Source organism: Cimex lectularius, unplaced genomic scaffold, assembly GCF_000648675.2.
Source record: "Cimex lectularius strain Harlan isolate CLEC.00 unplaced genomic scaffold, Clec_2.1 scaffold125, whole genome shotgun sequence".
NCBI lineage: Eukaryota > Metazoa > Arthropoda > Insecta > Hemiptera > Cimicidae > Cimex > Cimex lectularius.
The window spans coordinates 486,329-510,340 of NW_019392662.1; the positions used below are offsets into that span (position 1 = coordinate 486,329).

Genomic DNA, 24,012 nt, shown 5'->3' on the forward strand with positions numbered 1-24,012 from the left:
AGAATTAAGTGTCTGTGTGTCAACATTGAATGCGTATGTTGAGCAGAGTTGGGAAAAAACTAAAATTCAACTAAAACTAATACTAAATTAAGAAGTCTTTTCATAGGATCTTCGGAAGAGGTCAAAACCAATTTTTGACCTCTTCCGAAGATCCTCTGAAAAGACTTCTTGTATCCAGCAGGTCGATAATCTAGTTCATCGTTAATACTAAATTACTTAGTTGGACCGGAAAGATCAGCTAAACTAATAGTTTGTAATCGTGATTTCAAACTAAATGAGATCAACTAAATTAGTTTAGTTGAATGGGAAACTAAAACTAATTTAATTGAGCAAATTTAGTTGAATTAAAAAGTACAAACTTAGTTTTAGTTTTAGTTTTCAACTAACAACTACAACTTTTTTTTAATGAACAACTTATAATTTGTTACTTCCATGTTCTCAGTAAATGGAAGTATTGGGATCGTGTTTAATCAGTAGACATGTGTTGGACGTCTTCTTACCCTCCATATTTTGGACATCACATAGTAATTTGAATGCAACATAATTTCTTCAACGAACGTAAAAGTTTCAGGTTTTAGGCTATGTAAATAACAACATTTTTCACATTGTTGTGTGAATATGTGCACTTGTAATAGTTACAATACACTCATATACAAACGTTTGAACGGAAATACGATTAACAGGTACCTATTGTAATATAAGTGCACTGCATGCAGTAAGACGTATCCGTAGTGATGTTTTCCAAAGAACATTAGGCACGAACATCACACTCTTTTCCTTAAAAGTTTGTTCACAAAATTTTACTTCATTATGACAACCGTTTTCGTGATTTCATCAACCAATGTCAACCTAAAACCAGCTTGGAAAAATCAATGAGACAAACAAAAATCGAAAGTTTGCACAAGACGAAAGACGATTTCGGAGAATGCCACACACACACTCACTTACTACTCACTCAGAATACAAGGGCTTCTCAAATAATTATTATGAATATAAAAATACTTACGATGGAAATAGTTCCTCCTATTGATGACAGAACATTTCATAATATATACATATCAGGGTAGTCTGAATATCGACGTATTTAGCCCTAAGAAGTCTTGTGGTAAGAAAGTTACGTTTATTCCAATGAATATAAAGAATTGAATCTTTAATCATTTTGGATTTATTGTTAATCCTGTGAAAAGAGGGAATCATTGAATAAATCTTCCTATAATAGCAAATACGGCTCCTATGGATAGAACATAATGGAAATGTGCTACTACATAATATGTATCGTGTAGAACTACGTCAATAGAGGAGTTGGCCAAAATGACTCCTGTTATACCGCGGATAGTAAATAAAAAGACGAATCCTATTGCTCATATAATTGAGGGTGAAAATGATATCTTTCTTCCATGTAAAGTGGCAAGTCAACTGAAGATTTTGATACCTGTAGGTCAGCAATAATTATGGTTGCAGAAGTGAAATATGCTCGTGTATCTACATCTACTCCTACCGTAAATATATGATGTGCTCATACAATAAATCCTAGGATTCCAATTGCTAACATAGTATAAATTATTCCTAAAGGACCAAAAGTTTCATTCTTTCCTCTTTCTTTGCTAATAATATGAGAAATTAGACAGAATCCTGGTAAAATTAAAATCTATACTTCGGGGTGACCAAAAAATCAAAACAAGTGTTGGTAAAGGACAGGGACCCCCTCCGACTGGTTCAAAGAGTTACGATCAGTTAATAATATAGTGATTGCACCTGCAAGTACAGGTAGTGATAATAGTAATAATAATGCTGTAATTCCTACAGATCATACAAATAAAGGTGTGCGTTCTAGGGTTATTCCTGCAGGACGTAGATGAACAAGGTGTAGACATTTTTGTAATAAACTTGGTCCGCCTATCCTCGTTTTTTGGTCTGTCAGATGCATTTCGGCATAAGATTTGTCGCAGAGGTAAACTACGTTCGCCCAAAGGAATCAGCTTGACAGTGAATTTTGAAAATTCCGGTCATACCAAATCAAATAATTCCTTTAGCTCTTCTCTATCGTCGTAGCACTTTCCAAGGAGATCCGTGTTATGCCAATTCAATACCAAATAAAATAAAGTTTCGGGTCGTTGCTCGCGTTCCTTTATCTTTTCCATAACAACTCGAAATTCCCTTTATGGTTTTGGGCTGTAATTTATCTATTCACGTGCACGTGTGTAATATTCTCAGAAAAACTGATAGCAATAAAAACATGGAAATCCTGCATAATATGCAATGAGTAAGTCAAGAAGTGTATTTTCATTATCTCTGTTCATACTGGTCCGCCTACCCTCGCTGTTTTGGTCCTGCGTATATCGCACTTAATTGTACATTTAGCAAAACCTTGATTCAAATCTGAAGCGTTAAAGGTATTTTTCGCAGTGTCTTAGATATTTTCGTAAAGTTACATTTTTCCGTCTACTTCTCCTGGCTTAATGTTGCAAATTTAAATTTTTGGCACAACTGGGTAATAATTTTCTCAAGCGGACTGCAATGCGCTTACACGAAAGAGGTTTCAGGCCAACACGAAATGTTTGTTAAAAGCACATAGTCGTCGATATCCCTTTTGGCACCGTGCCCCTTGTAGACCACACTTTAGAGCAACTATTGTATAATATTGATATTTGTCCTAAGATCCGCTCTACTCTTTGGTTTTCGAATAATCCTTTTTTATTGTTTTTAGTGTTGTTTTTCTGTATTTATTCACTTTCTGCTTCATAACGGATGTGGTATCAGTTTTTGAATTAGATCTTGAACTAAATCAGGTCTAATGGTCAAAATATACTATCCTGATTTAGGACGCTTAATTGGTTTTAGACGAAGCGGTATCAAATTCGTTCCAAAGTAAAATACTAGCCCCTAGTAAGTTTATAACATTGAAACTAATATTGTTGTTAAATTAATTCCATTTTCTTCGTTTTCCAATGATGTCTCATAAAACAGAGTAAAAATGCACTGGCTTGTTTTTCTGGTTGAGTAAATTGTTTAAGTAGAGTAAATTGTGATTCCAATCATAGCACGGAAAGAACAGTTTTGTTCTAATCTGCATTGCTTTGAAAGAATTGGAAGGAATACTATGTACTGTAATTGTGCAATTCTTTTTCTACTGTCCGATTAGGGTTAAAACGGAAAAATATGTTTATAAAGTATCTCCTAAGAGTTGTTCAACATCGATTTCAATATGATTTTTTTAATTTCAAATTTAGACTCTAAACAGGTTGGAGGGGTTATAGGAAACAATTAGAGTGTTTTCCCTTGTTAGTTTGATTGCATGCAGCTCCGAACATAAATAAAGTTTCGAACTCGGTAGCACTGTTTATGAAACGTGTTGAGTATATGAAGTACAAAGTAATATGAACCCTCGGGGTGATGGTCTTGGAGAAAAAAAGGACCATTTGTAAATATGTCGGTTCAAATTCAGGACCGCTGGGTTCGAACCCAGTACCTATACCTTATAGTGATGAGGAGCTGTGTCAACGTCAACCGTTGCGGCCACCGACGCCCCCTTTGAAAGCTTTAAATTCCCATCGCTGTTTTAGTAAGAGACGCGATTCGACATAATTTCAGTTATGTTCCAGTTTGACTGCCCTATGCTTGGGCACCTGACCTGTTCTGACTGTAAATAAATAAATAAAATGAAATAAATTATTAACTTTTATTTGGTTTCATGGTCCGCTTGACCAAATAAATTCTTTTCAATTAATTAAGGTTTTGGTTGAGATAAATTGAAAAAGGGCAAAAAGGAGGGCAAATTCAAAAAGCTGGGTTGAGATGGGAAGTATCCGAGTGGATGGAAGTCACGAGCAGCGGCGTATTTAGCCGAAGGTCGTGGGTTCGAATCCCGTTCGTGACACTGACTTTTTTTATCTCAACCACAACCTTAATTAATTGGAAAAAATAAATTATTAACTATGTTATTATTATTTCCTGTGCCCACGCGATTTGTACTCGAATTGTTTTATTGGACCGATTTTTATCTCCTGGTCTACTAATTCTCGATGGTTTGGTTTCTGTCAATTTACGTGGTGGGTATGTGTGATATTGTTTAAACAACCATGTCATCGAGGTCTGTCACTATTCTTCATGTCGGACGATTTTCGTAATTTCGCTATCATTAACAATTTAAGTATGTTTGTGTGATACTTTATTGATAATATACCATCTTTAGCCGGGCATCGTCTGACAGAAAAATGCATCTAAACAGGGTGATGGAAGAAATCCAACCTATCAAATTTAAATACTTCAATGTTATTTCTACGCTTCGAAAGTTGAATTCTTTTTCTCTCAGATTATGCCTTCAATTTTTACATTGTATGTCGTAAGTAGGTAAGAAAAGTAAGAATGAAATCAACAAAACTTGATTTTTAACGAAAGAATCTAATCTTCCATAGCAATTATTAAATGGTAAATTGGAGAAAATATTTAGTTTTGGAGTATTTTCTGTAAGTATTGTCTTTGTGAGATTTCTCTTTGACATTTTTGGGGTTATAAACCTAGTAAGGTCGTTTCTGATCATCCTGATCCCCCTATCCTCTCTTTTTCGGGCTATCAGCCGCGTTCGACATCTTCTTTTGCCGGTCTGTGTAATTTATTATGAATAACCTTTAACAGACAAAACCAGCGGCAATTGGCAGGTAGATCAAGCAATGTCGCCAACTTCATCGGTGGTAGGTTTGTGGCGAATCGCCGAAACGCGTTCATTCATGGTTCATTACGTCTGAAACCTCAACTAGACATCTCACAATATATTTATTATCTTGGGTGCTTTCCCGTAAATTTATTATTATTTATAAAACAATAATATCTGCAATCCTGGATTAGTTTGAACTCTTTTACTGTACAAGGTTTTTTGTTTAATGAGGTCGCTTTTATATGTTTAAGAAAGATCAAAGGGGTGTTTCGGTGTCTTTGGTGGATTTTTAACAAGTCCTGGGTTTTTTGTATAAATTCTGGGGCTCCGTTCAGTGATTATAACCGACTATTCGTTTTCTTTTTATGCTGTATACTGTTTTATGCTCATACTCATAAGTTTCTTTTTGTTGACTCAGTCATAATACTCTTTAGTACAAGGATATAACTTACATATCAAAAAAGTTTTGTTAAATGGAACGGCGTATTTTTTAAAATATTTCGGTTTGTAGATATTATTATAAGTTTTATTTGTGAGATTTATCCTTGGAGTTTGCTGGACGATGATCCTGTTGTCTAGTCCTGGTCTTTCTATTTTCGCCGGGCCATCTTTCGTCCTTTGTTCGTAACAGGGAAATGTTCAGCTCGTACTTTTTCTGCACGTTTTTTGGCCCCGTCGGTTAATGCTGTCGTACCTTTTTTCTTTTTAATTTGCACTGGTGTATGTAGAATGTATTTTGCTTGTACAGTATATTCCCACGTTTTCAAACATGTTTATCTTACTTTTTTTATTTGTTCGCCATGGAGCAATGTTATGCTTGTACGTTTTTTTAAGGGTTCGTGGTGGTTGGTCGTTATTGTCTTTGACAAAGGACACATGGTGACCTTTCTCGAAAACGGCGCGACAATGGGGAAATATTCGAATGTTCACTGTTGCGGCGAACAACTGGACGAGAACTTCGAAGTTTTTCCTCGTTGTATAACGCTTGAGCGCCGTCCCAAGATTTTTCGATTGCGTAACATTCATCCATCCAATGTTGGTTATTGCTTTCCCTGCGAAAACGTTCTCGCAAAGTGGAAAAGTTTTCGGATTTCTTTTGATAATTGTAACATTTAATAAACTTGAATTATCCGACGAAGGCCTACGTTTGTGCATTCGAATGGACAAAAGATATCGCTTCATCTCGAAACTTCCAAATGTTTAAATATAAATATCACCGTCGATGAACATATCATTGGGGTTCAAATAAAACCGAATACAGACGAACAAAACCTCCTTAGTAATAATATGGATATGCTAAATCATGAACCGTTTTATAAACATGTCTGCTTTCTTTTCCACGACTTCGCCTTACTTCACTGCAAAATGTAAACATAGTATTGTAATTTGATTTGTTTTTATATCAAACTTTATTTTTTTAAGATTCAAATTTAGTATTCTTTGGGCCATACGCTAATTAGAGTATCCTAGTTATCCTCATCACCCTACGAACAATATTCAACCTTTCCTTTCAATTCCATCTGTAAGAGATCAAACTCTGATGAAAGTCATAACGCATGAAAATCAATAAATATAAATTCAGTCAGGCGACTTATACCTTAAAATGATCCACCTGTCACCCCAACCCTCATTTATATCACTATTCCCGTTTCCACGGTAGCCCTCTATCCCGAAGTCTATCTCGTAAGAAACTTAACTGGAATCCACAAAGTAGGAAATGAAATGGGTTTTAATTAGAAAACCATCTGGACTTACGAACTTGAACGTTGGAATCTTACCAAGCGCTCTAACATAAGCATATTGTTCACAATTACGTCCAGAGCCGTTTGCATCATCTCCAATGTTCCTTTCTAAGTCCCTAAGCTAACCCTGCATAAAGCCTTCAATATTTCTTTTGTAAAAGGACCCGTCAAATCCTGAGTTCAAAAGATTCACTGCAAGCTTACTGTTCATCCCGATCTTATGGCAACCTTCCTTTCTTCAAATACAAAAAGGAAATATGGAAATGCGACGAACTAATAAAAAAAATTTCCAATTCTACCAAGACTGTACTGCATGCCCAAATGCATTAATGTAATATTGCAATTATAATTAGTTAATAAAGATTATTTAAAAAAAGTGGGAATAGATAGACTCGATCAATTTTACGAAAATTTGTTAGTTCTCAGAATCTTAAATCACCATTGCCAAATTAAACATGCAATATCCCTAAAAATGATAATTTAATAACAATTAGAAAGAAATGAATAATTTAATATCATTAATAAATTATTTTGCTTCGGTAATTTTCCAAAAAATGAACATAAGTATCAATATATATTATTTATTAGTATAAGCATATTGTTATTTCAAGTGATAAACTTGATTTACATGTGATATATTAGTTTTCAATATATTCTACTAGCAGCTATTAAAACAGTTTCAAAATAATTTACAATTTTGCAAATCTTGTTTATGAAAAATAAGATGTATATTGAAACCAGAACGTAAAAATCCCTCTCACATCGATGAACACAAAAAGCCACTTATTTTTATATGGTGGTGCATTCTAATGTTAGGTACTTTGGTACATAAAAATGATTATAAACGAATTGTTTTACTAACATTAAAAAGACTTGGACGATTACATTTTAGATAATGTAAAGTTTCGGACTTTTTTGGTGAGAAAACTGCTGATAGTTTTAGTTGTGCCTTTTACTTTTTGTTTTCGTTTTATGTGCTCTGAACCTAAAAATTAGCGACCCGAATTTAATTCGTTCATTTATAAGACCCAGACAATCACAAAGGAAATGAATAAACGTATACGAAAATAAATTGAACAACATTTAGTTGCAACCATGCAAAATTATTCTTTTAAAAACATATAATTTAAATATATTTATATTAAATAGACTAATTCTATTAAGATGACGTTTTTCATAGAGTTAAACTCATGTGTCAATATGGAAATGGTATAACCTGGGATTTCAAATCAAATATTTAAAACGGAAATTCAAAAGACGACGTAGTAAGGGTATTTTATGTAATTTACAAATTATTAGAACTATGATGATATCACCGGCATTTTTGTATGAAAATAATTAAAGCTTTATATTTTAATAGTGAAATGATAAAAATTGTAATGGTCCAGTAGAGATATCCTTAAATTTTGTCAATTCGAGAAGAATAATACACACACTATGTTTTCATATCTAGTTTTTATGTTTTTATGAATAATGTCGACTTCGAGTAGAATTTAAAACTGCAATTAGTGACGGAAGTATAATATTTTTGTAAACAATTACAGGTAAATGCATTTCTGTAGTTGAACTGTTTGATAGAATAGTTAAAACTATTTCAGTGGTAGATATGAACAGGCACTGCTCACAAATCGCCCTTTGTACAAACAACTTGAACTAAGTAATAATTGTATTAATCAAACTTTACTGGAGTTGGATTTTCAAGTCAGGCGCGAACTTACTTATCTAAACAAATACAACCTAGGTATCACTTCCAACCTTTGATCACTTGATGAACCCGAATAATTAAGAAATTATTATTCATTTAAATTAAGACGATCAATTAAGAATATTATCTATAGGCAAAAATTATGTACAGTTTGATTTATATAATAACCTCCTCTCCCTCCAAGCAGAGACCTCACGTTAACATTTGTTATTTTTGTTTAATATTCTCGTAATTTTTTCTTCTGTCCTGCCTTATTGGTATACATTGTGCCAAGATTTCTATCTTTTTTTTTACTTTTAATTTCATAGAAGGAACTTCCTTTATTTATTTCATGTAAATTATTCTTAGGGGGCACCAGTCCCAGAATAAAGTTATTTTTCTTCGTATATAAGCACACATCTGCACATGCATGTATACACACGTGTACAGAGTTGAACTGACCACTTCTCGTAGCCCGTCGACATTTCCAGTTTTGGTGTAATTTACAATAAATCACCTGCAAGCCTCGAAAATCACCTATCCTAGTTATTGGCAGTACGGGGTCAGACCGCGGTTATGACCGTCCGACGAAGAGGTTGGGCTCTAGGGGCTATCAACAGCTAGGTCATTTCAGCCCCAACGCAATCATTTTCTAGATCCAAACTCATTCACACTCTCAGTCACTATTTAAGATAGTAGTGTAGTAGGTACTCAATATTCCGCCACCGCCCCTCTCATACTACACATTCACGCAAATGAATACATTCACTCCCAACACACTAATATACGCGAAAAGTACATATAACGATACTATATGCAATAAAACCACCCTGTTTCCTCGAAAGGTCGGAACGGAGGAAATAAATGCTCGCCGCCTTGTTGAAGCACAATTATCATATCGGGTGGCATTCCTACATGTTCGCTGTATGGAACCAAGGAATGGCACCCTTCAATTAAGTGATACATTAGTGGGCTTTATCGCCTGTGTGTCAATCTTGCATGCTTTATTCTTAATCGGGTGAGTTGACCCCTCTTCTACGAGTCTGACCCTCCGAGGGCCACCTTTCGACAGTGTTCTAAACTGCTCACAAATGAATAGAGATTTTTGGAGTTTATTATCATTCTATTAATTAAATTAACCGATATGTTTTTCCTAGTTGGATAAAACAAAATAGGAAATACAAACGAATAACAAACAAATGTTAATTCTCCTTTTTAATAACGGCTTTACTTAAGAATAGTAAACATGAAGATTACTAATTTTGTAAACAAACACCTTTTCTCATCTTTTCTCCATTTTAATACAATTTTACTCTCTTTAACCATGGAAAGACATCATCTTGAAACAGAAGTTCGCATTATCATTGCGAGAATGAGTCATCGAGGTCACGGCAAATGGATATCGTCGAGACAGTTAGCGTTTCTTAGAAATTGGTCTCCCGGGATTTAACCCGTTTCCGAGAGACTGAAAATGCCAACAGGAGGCTTGGTAGTGGATCTAAACGCATTACGACAACGATTACGATCTCAACGATTTCAACGCTAAGGGAGATCAGAAATAATGTCGGAACCCTTTCTGTAGTGCCCGCCAGATTCTAAATGAATGTGCAAGATGTTTTGGCAAGTCCTTTATCAACACAAAGTAATCGTTTGAGGGAAGTTGGCCTCACATCGCATGCCCCTTTGAAACGACCTGCAGCAACTGCCCGTCACCAGCAACTCAGGAAAATATGGTGTAGTGAGCGCCTAGAAGAGAACACTAATTGGAATTCTGTTATGTTTGCTGATGAGTGGTGTTTCTGTCTGTATAGTGATAGCAGGCGCCGAAGAGTACCGAGAACAGAGGATGCGTACAATGCCCCAGTTCGTACTCCCTTCAGTGCAGTTTGGAGGAGGCTGTGAAATGGTCTGAGCTGGGATTTAAACTGGAGGACGAACTGGATTCCGTATTGTTGAAGGCAACCTCACTGAACTCCGTCATGCTCAAGAAATTATCATCATCCCTCAAACCAGGGATCTAACTGTCAGGGATTTTCGATTTATGGATGGCAATGCCAGACCTCATAGGGGCAGAGTTGTTCTTCAATGTTTAGAAAACCTGAAAATTACCAATCTGTCCCTCCCCCCATTGTATCCAGAACTCATGGAATGTGTTGCAGAAAAGGCTTTTCGATCAGCCCGTTGAGCTGCAACAACTGAGTGCAGCGTTGGAAATTATGGAGTGAAATTCCTTATAAAATTAGTGGCAACTTTATTAACAGTATGGCTAACAATATGCATCGCTATCGGAGAACATTATACACGTTTAAAAAATATTCTGTCCAATACATAGAATTATGGAATTAACCTGTTATTTAGTTGTTTTTCAAAATTCCTTAATTAAATTTTTCTTCAGTAGAAAATTTAATAATTTCTAATAATAATAATAATAATAAATTTTGTTGTAATTTATAGAAAAAATAAAATAAAAATGCTAGGGAACGTAAATACTGCCAAATGGGCAATATCCCTATTCATTTTTAAGCAGTTTGGATATGTGAGAATTTCTCTGCCCATTTTTTGAAAGGGTATGAACGTTTGGTGGGAAGAGCTTGGGTGGTTTATGCAAAGCAGCCCAGAAATGCACGTACGAACTTAGTTGTGAATTAATTAAAAACAAAAAAGGCAGAATTAAGACAAATAAAATGGTACTTTATATATTCTACTTATTCGGATTTATTATTAGATGAACTTATTGATTAATAATTATAATGCAAAATATGGTTGAATTGAAAAAATCAGTACCCTGCGCTTCAACTGCATGATCTATCCTGACTTCTGGGCTCGAGTCCGGCTCGTCACACCAATTTTTCAACTCAACCATATTTTACAAAACTTAAAGTAAATACTTTGGTTAAAACACATAAAATAGATTATTATTTGACAATTAAAAAATAATCTTTTTGTAGTATTTAGTTAGTTAGTTAGTTAGTTAGTTAGTTAGTGTGTGTGTGTGTGTGTGTGTGTGTGTGTGTGTGTGTGTGTGTGTGTGAGTGTGTGTGGTGTTTAGTGACCGTTACTCGATGATTATTTGGAGGTCGTGAGATGCGGTCTGGTGTGACGTAGTTTTAGAAAAACATTTTCTTTATCGTGCTAACGTTTCGATCTTTATTGAGACCATCATCAGGGTTCAAAGTGTTTGTTTTCTGTGTAGATGTGTCATTCTTGTATGTCGTGTTGAGAGTGCCCGTAGTATGTGAGTAGTATTTAGTTGTGAAGATTTGTAGCACGGTTAGTAAGTGTGGGTTATAAAAATATTATTACATTCCTTAAGAGTTATAAATTATATTATCGCAACTGTGTAAATCGATATAGTACAAATAGGTAAAATAGGATAATTTATTGATTCGCTCTTCTGACGGCGAGTAGTTAAGCGAGTGTTATCTGGTTAGGTTAAATTTATCAATGGAGACTATAATTATTTTTAATATATATAAAGACGCGTTATTATTGTAGTAATTGTCTTTTTTTCTCTAATTTGGTTTACAATTAACGTTTTGGGTTTTATCTTATTCTTTCTACCATATTTTTACAATCACATAAGGAGTATTGGAGTGATATTTATTTCTGCAGGGCCAGTCTTCATTTCCAGAGTATGCTTTTGTACTATTATTTCAAATTATGGAATCGTTTAGCCGGGATTATGTAAGAGATGATGTAATATTACCTAGAAAGTCCGAAATTAGTATAATACCTCGGTTCGATTGACATTCGTACATTTATTTTAAGCACGGCTGAACAAAATAGTTTAAATAAACGTTAGTTTATTTGATCTCCGCCTTTAATACACTTAACGATCGGCTGAATGTTTTTTTGCTATTACGAGAAATAGAAAATGCGTTGAAAGGGAAAAAGGGCCGAGGGTCTAAAAACAGGGACACAAAGGAGAGATCCTGGAAACGTTACCGAGATAGATTCGGGTTTCTGGCATCGGCACAATAGTTTACTATCGCAGCCTTCCGTCAGACTGCAACAAAGGGACATTTCCTCCGGTGTTTGTAAAGCAAGAGCGATCTTATAGGTCATTCTGGTTACAAATATTGATGATGTTGCATTAAGAAATAAAATGTAGAGAACATGGATCTTCTCTTCTTTCAACGTTTTATTTATTGATCCGCTCTTTGCAATTCTCAGAGCACACAGATGAATGAGCTCTTCCAACTGTCAACATCAATTGAACATAAAAGTATTTACCGCACAAAGTACACACAGTAAATGTGATGATTACAACGGTCATTACTGGGAATTCAAAGGACGTAGGGCGCTTTAAAAGCACATAAATTTTTTGAAAGTGAAAAGCATTGTAAATTTCAGGCTTGATAAAGTCTTGATATCAAAAAATCCCTTTATTGTAAGTTACATTGCGAAACATTTTCCCTTTAAAAAATGATCCACATTAGTTTTTGTATCTGTAAATATTGAGATAAAAAATTACAACAGAAGACATGAAGAAAAATACCTAATATTTTAGTTTAGCTTTTAATTTTCTCTTCTTTTCTCTAAATAATACCTTAATCTTTTAATTGTGATGCTAAGCATTACACATACAATAAAAGTATTATCATTAAAGTATTCAAGAGGTCACAGTAATACGATTCAGAAACACGAAAAATTTCATGAAATATCTGCATCGCTCTATGTCAAGAAAGTCATTAAAATCAAGCAATTCTTAATGAAAGTTTTCTCTCTCTCGAAAATTATAAAAATAATGTTTGCGAATGTAGATTATTAAATAAAAAATTACAAGAAACTGAGAAACATGTATGTTTTTAGAATACTTTTTTTCTTCTGAAATTAATTATTATAATTAGAGTAGAAAATTAAACAAACTATTAAGTATACGGGGGCCAATTTAAATTGTTCTGAACATTGGTAAAATAAAGGAAAAGCAAGTAATGCTTTTTCAAAATTTATCCTGCATCTCAGTTAGCTTTTTTTTATGACATGTAACTTACTTATGTAAATTTAACTCAGTGGTTGAAAAATATTATGTTGAGCAAACATGTCATGAGAGGTAGAAAAAACATATTCTTTATCATTCCAAATATTTCTTTTCTTTTATTATCTTTTAACTACCAAAAATATTGTTATTAAATTATTTCGAAGGAGCCAATTAAACTTAGCAGCAATTACAAACACATAAATGAATCTAAGAACTCTTTTTATATCTACGTTTAATTTTCTCCTTTCTTTTTTAACGAATATTTACCCATTCAATCTTTAATTCTTACTTCAGATTCAAGTTGCTTTGGCAAACTTTCACGGAAGGCTTTACAAAGTCTTGATATAAAACATTAGCATGTTTTTTTTTCTTTCAGAAAAGCATTTTCGCTTTTACACTTACTTTTACGAAAGATGTTCTGCACTCTGGAGGAAACAAAATTATAAGAATGTTTCCTTTTCAAAAATGATAACAAATAATTATTTCTTCTTGAGAAAATGATTAAGAAACTGAGAAACATGTCTTTTTAGAAGAGGATCCTCATTTTTCCTTCCTTTTTCATAAGAAACAACCTGATTTTTTCCTTTTTTCTCTAAAGAACTCTGCCAGTGGATTCTACATTCAAAACGGAACCAAAAAATGCTAATTAACTATGGTCCGAAAACAGATTCGGAGTTATTCCCCTTTTACTGATTTTTTAAGATTTCACGACCTTACTTCAAGTAAAAATGATAAATCCAAAACTGAAAGGTTTTGAAGAAATATGTTGATACCATTGAAAACTAAGTTGAAAAAGTTACGATGGTGATTCCAAACTACTATTTCCAACCTAGAAACCTGCATATTTCAGAAAGTTACTCCGTTTAGTATCCTTTTTAGTGGCGTAATTACTTTTTTAATTACTTTTATCAAAGATGAAGAAATTGATGAAGGACAGTAAAAACCGTGGTCGACGGATTGGTTAGTATTAAGAAGACTTTATTGGAAATTAACGTAGTTTTCAATGGTATCAACAGATTTGTCCAAAACAAACGTTTCTTTTATTTTTGGAGTTATCATTTTTTTATTTGAAGCAAGGTCGTGCAATCTTAAAAAATCAGAAAAAGTGGAATAACTCCGAAACTCTTGAGATTCGGACAATGGTTAATCAGGACTTTTTGGTTCCATTTTGAATGTATAATCTACTGGCAGAGTTTGTAGCACGAGTAGCCGAATATCTGTATTTATAAATTTCATGAAACTGCACCGTTCCATGTCAGAAAACTTATTTTCCTTTTTCATGACGATTACAAACCCTTGATGACACAATACACTTCAATCTTTACTTTTTTTATAAGGATTCGATGCAACAGAGACCATATGTCGGGGTTTTTGAGAAAAGACCATATGTCGGGTCCGAATGCAGGGCACTGGATGGAGAGTGATGAGCGCCGTGGTGACATCGCTGCGGCCATCAACGCTCCCCTTGAAGCGCTTAAAAACTTAATTAAAATGTACATTTTCGAAATAATTTACCCTTTTTTTGGTCAACAGTAACAGTTTATCCTGTAGAAAATATCAACAATGACACAAAAATCTGAGAAAGATGTCTGTTTTTAAATCTCAAAAATTCCTGATTTCTTTTTTAAAGGAGTCCATTACCTTTTAATTGTTACTTTAAATGCGAACATCTTTGGCACACTTTCGTGGAGGGCTTTAAAGAGTTTTGAAGTAGAACAGTTGAATGTCAACTCAAGAATAAGCGAAAAGCTACGTTAATATTTTCTCTTTTATTCTTTCCTTTTCGGAAAGATCCACTGCTGTGGAACAAACCTCACCATGTTAGTTTTCCTTCTCGATAGTGATACAAAACAAATTGATTACTCCTGCAATAAATGATATTAAGGATGGGATCACAGGAAATTGAAAAAAAAATGTTTACTTTTTTATTTTAATTTAACTGTGTAGACTGTAAAAGTATTATTGTCTATTAAAGTATTTCGAAGAAAACAGTAAAACGTTTCAGAAGAAATTCTCAATTTTATATGTGTATCTGCATCACCATAACTAATATCTCCATATTTATAGGGTAATAGCAATCTTCATATCGTTGCTGTAAGTTTTTAATATTGCAATTTTTCGCTAAAAACATCAAGGATAAGGCCAGTTTTAAGAAAAGAAACCACTCAAGCTATCGAGGAATATATTCCTTGAAATTAATGGTTTTAATGTAGCAACTTTCCTACTTTGGGAACGTGATCCCCCGTCCGTTCCCTTGACGAAGAAACTGAATGATTCCTGATCTTTTAAAAATACAAATGTAAGATCCATGAATCAGAGTTAAATGAATAACGGACACGTTTTCTAGTAATAATCTTTGATTTCACTATCTTCTGTTGCAAAGTTATTTTTGAAAAATTTATAAAGGGAAAACAGATATACGTTGTGATTTGTTATCTATAGCAGTTGATTTTGTTTCCAAAATAAACTTTTTTAATGAACTTTTCACTCCTCTAGAGTGATCTGTAACAAGTAAAGCCTTCCATGAACGTGGCCAAGCTTGGATTTAAAATAAAAACTTTAAACTCCCTGGCTTAGGACGTGCATATAATTTCCTAAAATTGTTAAATGCTTCTGAACCGTTTTACTGTCTTACAGCCTCGTTATGACAGCATTAAGAATCGGATTACTGTGCGATAATACTTAAGTAGCATATTGAGTAGTAATATCAAAGTAGCAGAATTAAAATATGAATAAATTCTATAGTAAAAGAAAAAAAATCAAAATTTAGTTTTAAAAAATATTTTCGAAAACCGCTATCTTAAGCAGATCACACTTAACAAAACAGTCTTTTCGAAAATAATTAAAAATAGGTAGGTAATGAAATCAAAGATTGTAGTCACTTAAGGAGCTAAAAAACAGTGTTTTTTGCAGACCACCAACTTTTTTTTTTCGTGGGTTCGCAACAGCAGAGGTCATATAAACCCTCAGGGTATCGGTGTTTTTGAAAAAAAAATCCCATTTGTATATATGTCGGGTTAGAATCCTGGGCCGCTGGATTCGAACCCGGGACCTTTACCTTATAGTGATGAGCGCCGTGTCTACGCCTAAACCGTTGCGGTCACCGACGCCCCCACAATCCGTATTCCACAACTTATATTATAAACAATTATTAATAAACTATTGATGCAATTGTTGTAACCGGAATCAAATTCTTAACCCTAGTACGCACTGGGAGTCGATTCATGTTGCGGGGCAGAGTCGGGGCTGCATAGATTCATTGTTGCGACGCAGCCCCGACTCTGCTCTGCGACAAAGAATTGTGCCCAGACCAAGATCCAGTTCACATTCATCAGTGCCTGTGCAAGGTTTAGTCCTTGCGGCCACCGACGCCCCCAACTATTTTTTTATTTAGCAGTGAATTATACTATACAGGGTGCCATTTTTTGATGGCCTGGTTCAATTTCTCTTGAACCAATGACGCTATATATAAAAAAAAGTGTTTAATATTTTTAGTGTAGTTTCAAATTTTTACCTTTTTTTGTAGAAAAGTGTAGAAAAGTTATACAAGGTACCTCAGGTCTACTTCAATTTCAAAAACGTCCCTTCCATCCTGACACATCATTTTGAATGATTTTTTACACTGAAAACAATGGTGCAATGGAATTTTAAATTGGTTAAAAGATGACAAATTTGAATAAAATGAAATTTCCTGATCGCCCCAGTGTTAACCGCAAAACATTTATGATTTAAGATTATGATCTTAATATGAAGAGATACGGACCAGTTGCTTGTCCATCACTAAGAAACCGGGATCGGAATTTCGACAAGAAGCTGAGTGTTTTGTTGTATGTTCGCGAACGTCTGAATTCCTCTCTCCGAAATGTTGGAAGGGTTTAAGGTTGTTCAAAAAATAAAATTAGAGATGTACTTCGGTCTTACAATTTTAATCCGTACCTCTCACCTTGTCCACGGATTTCAGGACTCTGATTATGACAGGTGTCTAATTTTCCTTGCACAAATGTCGATTTGGGAGGCTGAAGAAAACATTCTTCCTTACAACCTATGGACTGATGAATCCAAGTTCACCTCTAACGGCATATTAAGCCGTTGGAATTTTCGAACCTGGGCAGAGGAAAATCCGAGAATTTCGTACTCTTGCCATCATCAGGTGGTTCACAGTAAAAAATCTCAATCTTTTGGTGCGGATTTGTCGGTTTTTTCCAGTGCTCCGCTCTGAGCACTGGTGAAAAGTGATTAAAAAGAGCAAATATTTGCCACCTTACGCAAGGCAGGCAGTTCGAACATGAAATGTGATTAATAAATAGCAAACCAAATTACGGTTTTTTTAAACGTTTTGCCAATTTAAAATCCGATTGTACCATTGTTTTCAGAGTAAAAAATCCTTTAAAATGATGTTTCATGATCTGTAGGGTCGTAGGGTCGTATTTGAAATGTTGAAGTTGAACTGAGCCAGAGGTACGCTGTATAATCTTTCTGCAAAAAAGAAAAAATTTGGATCTAGACTAAAAAATACTAAACACGTATTTTTTTATAGCGTCATTGATTCAAGAGAAATCCAGTTGGCCATCTCAAAAGGACACTGTATATGCATTAAATCAAACTACCTTGTTGAACTACCTTGTTCAGTTTAACGAGCCAACATGAAACCAAAAAATGAAGCAGGTTATTCCTTTTTCAAATTTATCCTGCAAATCTGTTCGATGTTATAATCACATGTACACTTGCTTATGATAAATATTTGCGCATTTAAATTCAACCAAGCGGTTTAAAAATATAGAATTTTTTCTTCAAACTTATATCCTGAGAGTTAGAAATGCTTTTGACCTTTATCATACCGAATTGGGATAAATTTTTCTCCTATGCGCCGAAAGAAATTTCCCCTTGCGCAATTTAACTTCTTCCAATCCGTGAAGGTTTCTTGGTAGATGCCCAAGAAATCGAACCTACAATATAGAGATACGCACAATCGATCATATATCGGAACGGAAGTCGATAAAAGTTTCGTAAGAATTCCTCTTATAAAAATTAAGTTCAAATAGAGAAAAATTGAATCGTCGAAGGTGACATGAGCGCAGAAATGAGGGAGGGGTTCAACTGCCTATGACCCTTTACAGACCCTCGCCCTCAGTATTTCAACAAGGCTCCTGGTGTGTGCAGGAAAACAACTCCAGATCGGCAACATGGACTCGAACAAAACGGAAAAAGGTACTAGCTGGAATTTTGCAACAAAACCGTTCGATCACAGGATTTGTTGAACACTTTTCGCGCTTCTTTTTGACTATGATTATTATTAGTCAAAATTGTGAAATATCCTAACAACTTAAAAATTTTCCTCTCCCCTTCTAGAAAAATTAAATTTATACCAACTAAACTGTTTGAAATTGATAAAAAATCATCCAGAAAAAAATGGATGTAATGAAGTAATAAATAATGCAGTGAGAAAATAACAAACACCCGCTGTACCTTGAAAGTAAAATTTTCAGCATTTGGTTTTCAAACGCAAAACTCTTGTTGAGTACCTACGAAAAAATGTTTATTTGTATGTACACATTGTTTTCTCAGCTTCACTCTTTGAAGCAGTAGAACTGTCAATGTCAATCCTAGCAACATCCAACGCAACTTTAGGTCATAGTTCTCGTTTTGTGTTATATTTAGAATAATTTCCATTTTCGTTTATCTTTTCCAATAAAATTAACGTTACTAAATTAACGTGCATTATTGATTGATTAAATTAGAGTAAATAAATAGGTTTACACATTAAACAAAATTTTCCCGGTAAATATTATCAAAGTAATCGTCAACGAAAGTAATTAATTCTACGAGTTAATAAAAACACAAAATATTTTGTTTTGATTAATTCTGAGAAATGGTTAACGAAAGTTATCTGATTCAAAAGACCTTAAGAAATAGTTAAATAATTAAATGTCTTTTTTATTTTAGTGATCATATTACCACCCCACATTCTTACACTGTGACTACATTAAAATTTTTTTGAAAATCTTTATAGATTCAGTTGAACGTTTATAAATAACAAATTAGATAACATATTAACATATATTTCATATGATTTATAAAAACAAAAGCACGGTTTCTGGAGCGTATAGCATTTCTTTTTAATTTTTGCTGGTAATATACAACTTTTCATTGAAGCTTCTCAACGTGTAAATTGATTTTTAACCCGTTTAATATCACTTGGAACGATCCACTTGATCTTGTTTGATTTTAAGCAGGATGAATTAACAAATCGAAACTTATGTTTTGTAACTTCATCAGATGTGCTGATATTATTTCTGATTAGGTGCTCAATATGGTGCCAATGGAAACCATACTCAAATAACGAGGCTTAGCGAAAGGCGATTGTTTTTAAAGGTCCGGAGAAACTAAAGCGAACAAGGGAATTGTTTGCACAAAAACAATTTGTAATTCATAATCATTAATCATGAGGAGAGGTTTTCAGAAGCGCTCAAAACTTTTTGAACATTTCGTCGGTCTGGTTTTATTTTAATTTCAATTTTTTTAACTGTTGAAACAATTCGGTTGTGATATATGAATGTTTATAAAATTATAATAAACAAATTATCTTTTGGTCTTAATCTAGTAAATTTTTAACTTTTCTGCGATTCAATGGTATTTCCTATACTTTTTATTTTGTTTAACTTTGCAACTTTTCCCCCGATATTCGCAGTCTTTTCGAACAATTTGTTCTTGTTTTACTACGTCGAGTCCCGCTTCAACTTTTCCAGTGGGAACAGCAATATTTGTTTCATACTTCTCTTCAATTTTTAGTGAAGTTTTTTTTAGTGAAATCCGAAGGGTATTATTTTTTATTATTTAATACACTAGTTTATTTTTTTTTTAAATTTTTCCAGATATTCTTATCCTTCCTTGTCGTATCGTTATCCCCTTTATATCAACTGGAATGGTTTCAATAGATTTGTATATCTCATTGTAAGTTGGCGTAGGCTGTTTGGAAGTTTTTGTTGTCTAATAATCTTTCAATTTTTTTATATATTTTTTATATTTTTTTTCTTAACCGGAACTAAATATATTTTTGTCAAGTTCGAAGCAGCTCTCGTACAAATATACTTGTCTATATCGTTGAGTGTCGATATCGGCCTTCATGATAAATATTAAAATAAAGAGATCAGGGATGAAGCCATGTAGGTGAAAAAAACCACTTCTTTTTCTGCTGTCGAGCTTTCGACTGTATTTAACGCCTTCCTCAGGACACTGGAATAATAACGATAAATCTACAACTTACTTGAATTTGTGAAAAAATGGTTATGTTTTTTTAAATAATTTTTTCAAGTAAGTTGTTGATTTATCATTATAATTTATATATGTATATCGTAGCGTAACATTGATTGTAATGAAATAGTATCCTGAGGAAGGCGTTAAATACAGTCGAAAGCTCGACAGAAGAAAAAGAAGTGGTTTTTTTCACCTACATGGCTTCATCCCTGATCTCTTTATTTCAATATTATACTTGTCTATAAGGTATTTACCTTGTAAAATCTATGCATTTCTTTTATTCAAAGATAGTTTTATATTTAGTTCCTTTGTAATTTTATTTTAGTAATTGTATCAATTTAATATAGAAATTATATGGTAAAATCAGAAATCTTTGACATAAAATTTAGGATGGACATAATATGATCTAGGTCAAACATTTTCAAAATCAAAATTTATAACCGTGATATCTAATTTTGTTAAACCACATGTTTTCGCAAAGCCACTTCACGCTCTCGACAAATCGATTAACTTCACCTGCGTACATACTTTCACCAAAATAAATAAATTACTTTCCATTGGGAAATTCATTTTCACAACAACTGTAAAATCCCTGTGGTTTTGTTTGAGTTTTGTTATTAATTGTATAGTTGTTCGATGTTTAATCGATTTAAAACTCATGAATTGAATCCCACCAAAGTGATTTACGCTTTTTCCGACCAACAAATATCTAAAGCGCTAACATAAATTCTCTTATCGTCACATTTTCACATGTCAACAATAATTAAGAATTATTTTTCAAAAAGCTTGGCCTTTTCCAGCCATTCTGATCTATTTATCTTTTTGAATGAAATATCATTCAGAAATCGGCCACATCGCAAGGAACATTTAAAAACATAACATACATACATGTCGCAGTAAACGTAGTCACTGCATATTATATTAAGGATTAAAAATAAATAATTATAGAAAATCGAGAAAAAATTCAAGCAATTTGTTTGGTTTTAGCGTAAAATCTTATTACCAATTTTCAAGGGGGTTTATGTCAAAGAAAAGAGTTTATGTCGATTAATGTCGATTATTACATTGTCCGATGCAGACAGTCCTGTACTTTCTCATATTTATCTGGACAACTTAAACAGTTGAAAAATTTGGTTGAGTATTATCAGTTACAAAAAATGTTTAACCACCAAGAAACTGGGATTAAAAACATTACAAATACGATGATAAGGATGGGGTTTGGTAGTCCCAAGGCACTGCTTCCTTTTGGCTTATTGTGTGTTTCCTAGATACTTCGGTCTGTTCAATAGATTCAATCCTTCTTTTAAGAAGTTTTAGGACATTGTTCAAATTATGTTTTCCTGGGTCTTCTTGGTATCCTATGTTAAGTCTCAATTTAGCGGTTGCTTCGCATTAGAACATAATATCAATGGCTGTTTCATCCTTCTGATTGCTTAACTTAAAAATCGGGTTATCGTTTTCTCAGATGCGAGTGATCAGTATATAACACCCTATCACTCCGTTTTGTTTTATCCTGTCTAACTTTAGCAACGTGTCAGTTTTGGTGATGGTATCTTAATAAGTCATTGAGTAAAACGCTCAAAATTTAATTGTGCGGAAGTTTTGTATTTTCTTATTTTTTAACGGCTTTTAAAGTAACAAAAGTTTTATTACTATTATAAGCTTTATTAAGAGTATTAATGAGAAACTTGCTTGTTTTTCACCTATAACTGGTAACGTTTGCCCATTGGGAGGAAATTAATCGTGTTGTTCGTCAGACCGTCCTGAACTTTCTCATTTTTATCTGGTGGTGGATATATGAGAAGGGATAGATCATTAAGGATAGACAAATTCAAAGGATCTATAAGTTCATGATAGACAAGTCCTGTTTAAAAATGAAAAAGTCGACTTTTTTCTACATCGTAAAAACAAAAAGAAGAAAACTCGTTTATTATGCCCTAGAAGAAATTCTCACTTAAGAACACGGCATAATTTTCACTATATTTAATTAAAATTATTTCCAAGAAAATTAAATTTAAGTACTGAAAATAAACTAAACAATAGAATAGAAAGGTAAGATAAGAGCAATTTATAAGCAGTGCGCAATTTCAATTTACTACGATTAATAAATAGCATATAAAAATAGAAATAGAAATAAATAAACAAAAGTAACGATTGTTTAGTAGAAGAAAATGGAAGAATTAGTAGAAAAAAGAATCGTTTAAAAGAAAAAGACAAAAAACCATAACATTATCTTATATTAGTGAAATGAGAAAAATTGTAAATTTAGAAAAAAGTTTGTTTTTGTAAAAGTTAAACCGATTTAACTGTTGAAGTTAGTCAGGCTGTTAAAGTTAAACAAATTTAACAAAAATATTCAGCGAATCATTAAAAAATGTGAAAATAGATTATTTTAAAACTATCTTAAACAGAAGACATTTGAAAATAGTTGGATATTTTGAATTTTTTTCTCCTATGGGAAATTTGTTTTTGATTTTTGCTGACAGTGTTGAGGAAAGGATTTTGGAGAAACGTTGTATTTAGTGAAAAATGCGAATGAAAAATTACATACTTCGAACAATTTTAGGTGTCGAATATAAATTACTGACAGGTGTACTTGATTGAAGATTTATGCCGATTGGAAGTTAATTAATCATGTTGTACTTTCGATTCGAGCAGTCGTTTACTTTCTCATTTTTATCTGATGCGGTATGTTTCGAGAACATAGCTTTAAAACGGGAAAGCTCGTGATGGACCAATTCTGTTTACGATTTGAAAAATTGTAGGTCTATTTTAGGCATTTTTTAAATTTTTAAACATGTTGTCCCGGAAACATAAATCTTTGAACTCGGCAAATGTAAAAACAGAAATTTTTCTACGTATAATATACACATTTATTAAAATGATGAAGTACTTCGTACTACTTTAGGTTTGATTATAAAATACTGAAAGGTGTTTATTGAAGATTTATGCCGATTAGAAGTTAATTAATCATATTCTTCTTACGATATAGGCAATCATGTAATTTTGATTCATGCGATTTTGCATATTTTAAGGAGAATTTGTGAATCGAATTTCACGAAATAAAAAATGCAGTTTTGAACTAAAAGATATAAAACAATTTACCTGGGGGAAAATATTTCTTTGTTGTAATTATATATATTTAGAAACGGTTTTCTCTACAGACATATTGAGTAACATGCACAAAAGGTAACTAACTGTCCAATAGGTAATTTGGTGTGATTATAATCTACTGACAGGTTTGCAATTTTGATCCATATTTCTGGAAGTATTAACAAAAATTTTTTTTTCTTTTTTTATTTACTGCCTATTTTTAGTATTTAATAGTAGAGTTGAGTTATGCATTAATTAAAAGCGTAGGATATTTAAAAATGGCATAATTTGCATGCATATTGAACTGGAACTGGGTGTAAGAAATTGTAAAGATTCTCGCATGTCTATAGGCGGATTCGTTTCCCAAAAGGGTTATCGATTTCCTCGAGTTTTGAATGTTTAATATAACGATTGTTCATAAGGTCAAATGATTTGTAGAATCGTATATTCATAAAAAACAACTGAGGGTCCGTAACTTTTATACACTCTGGGAACTTTTGTCTGCTAATGATTATCGGGGCAATTAGGTACACATTTGGCACTTGAAGCGCATGTGCGTCCCCCGAGATGGAGCGACAAAGCAGTGGGAGGTTAGGGAACTTCA

General features: G+C 33.3%; 1 pseudogene; it reads right to left on the minus strand.

Moving 5' to 3' along the window:
• Positions 1-973: 973 nt before the first annotated feature.
• On the minus strand, positions 974-8,565 carry LOC106668692 (annotated as a pseudogene).
• Positions 8,566-24,012: the final 15,447 nt, after the last annotated feature.